We start from the raw sequence: 2350 nt of genomic DNA on the forward strand, positions 1-2350 counted from the left end.
GTGGCGTCTCGCGCTGGGGATGGCAGGGGGATGCTTGTTTCCTCTGTGGTCAGCAGGGGCACTGGGCGAGAGATTGCATGTACCCAGGCCCACCTCCCCACCAGCCAATGTGGGAACAACAGCCGTCAATCAACCACACACCACCTGGTTGCCAGATGTCACAGTGGTCAGTGGACGTTGTTGGATTTTCTGGGGTAAAACAGAGACTGCCTGTAACAGTTCCCCTTACCACTAAAGTGGGAACACAAACACTGACCCATCCTTTTGTGATTGCGAAAAATGCACCAGCGAATCTCCTTGGGAGAGATCTTCTCATAAAGCTTGGAGCGTCCATTCTTTGTGCACCTGATGGACTGATTGTCCGGCTCCCGGATGGAACCACCTTGAACTGTGGCCAGGTCACCATTTCCCACTCTCAATGTGTGATCCAACCCGTCCAAGACAAGTATGCTGACATCTACTGGGGGCTGATTGAACCTGAGATCCCTGGGGGAATGGGTGTTTTCTCTGCGTACCTGGCGTGGGAGCCGTGGTTCCGGACTCTTGAGCCATACACGCCGCTCTCAGACCCCTTATATGTAACCCTCTGTTATGACAGAAAAGGTGACGAGGTTTTTCAGGATCACTTTGCAGAGCAACTACAAGGGAAAATCTGGTCAATTAAAACAGGTAACATTTATGTGGGAAAACAAGGGGTGGCAGCTATTGTTTTTTTTTTTTTTTTTTTTTTTTTTTTTTGATGGCCTCCCTTCTCCCCTTACAGCCATCCTCTCCACACCATTATTATGAAATATTTATTATAGTGACATTCTAGTGTAGGGTTTTTTTTTTTTTTTTTGGCAGCTATTGTAAACTTAACTCTAGACCAAGAAGCTTGGTATATGATGAGCACAGAAGCAGTGCCTCACATATCACTGGGCTTAAATCCAAAATATCAGGCTAAAGATTTGGGTCTAATGGTAAAAATGGCTTCAGAAGCCAGAGACTGGGTAAAAACAGCTGCACCACGTGTCTGGTTCTCGCCTAGCTGTAAGTGTTATTCAGTGGATTCTGAAGCAAATGATGTAGCTTTATTACAGCACGATGTCCTCCCCATGGAGCATGGATGTGAACAGACTGACCACCCGCTCGCATGTCAGCTGATGGATAGAATGCCTGAATCATTATGGTCTGCAGGACCCACAGACGTGGGACTGACAAACTGCACTCCCGTATCGTTTCAGGTCCAAAACACATATCCCATTTGGCTAAAACAATATCCATACAAACCCGTCGCTGAAGAGGGAATTTCTGAAACTATAGAGGGGTTAAAACAAAGTGGGGTCTTGGAACCCTCATACTCTGATTAGAACACACCAATTTTACCTGTACAAAAGCCAGGTACAGGCAAATTTCGTATGGCACATGATTTGAGAGCCATAAATAAACTCCTGGTCACGCCCACCGTGCCAGTACCGAATCTCTATTTGGCCTTAAGTAACCTGACCCCAGAACATGAATGGTTCAGCTGCCTGGACCTCGCAAACGCCTTTTTCTGCCTTCCCCTCGCAGAAGAATGCAGAGACATATTTTCATTCATATATCGTGGAGAAAAGTTGCGATATACGAGACTGCCGCAAGGGTTTGCGCTCTCACCAGGGATTTTCAATCAAGTGTTAAAACAAGCTCTGGGCAATATAGAACTGCCACAGGACACGGTGCTTGTCTAGTATGTTGATGATTTGTTAATCGCAAGTCATACTGCACAAGATTCGTTACAAGCCACCGAAGCCGTGTTGCGACAGCTACATGCCTCCGGGTTTAAAGTAAGTAAAAACAAACTCCAAGTGACGTGAAAACAAGTATCTTTCCTAGGGAGAATTATCTCTCAGAAGGGAGCAGGCCTTTCTTATTCACACCGCGACACCATCCTACATCATCCAAAACCGCAGACAGTGAAAGAAATGCTGTCATTTCTGGGCCTGACAGGTTACAGCAGAAATTACATCCCAAACTACACAGGCCTAACACAAACTTTGCGCGCCTTTGTTAAACAGAAAGGAATGAGACACCTCACAGCTCCATTGGACTGGACTGAGGAGGCTGAAAGAACATTTATTGACATAAAACAGTCTCTCAGCAGAGCAGCTGAGTTAGCTCTCGCTGACTACGGAAAACCCTTCTATTTGGATGTTTCTGAAACAGGAGGAGTGATAAATGGTGTCTTGTTTCAGAAACATGAGGGGGGTAGGATAACATTAATGTATGTTAGCGTTATGCTAGACAACACAGAAAAAAAGACATCCGCCGTGCACACAACATGTAGCAGGTCTGGCCAAACTGATTCAGAAAACAGCTCATCTGGTGATGG

This window comes from Nematolebias whitei, chromosome 16, assembly GCF_014905685.2.
Source record: "Nematolebias whitei isolate Nwh7 chromosome 16, NemWhi1, whole genome shotgun sequence".
Lineage (NCBI taxonomy): Eukaryota > Metazoa > Chordata > Actinopteri > Cyprinodontiformes > Rivulidae > Nematolebias > Nematolebias whitei.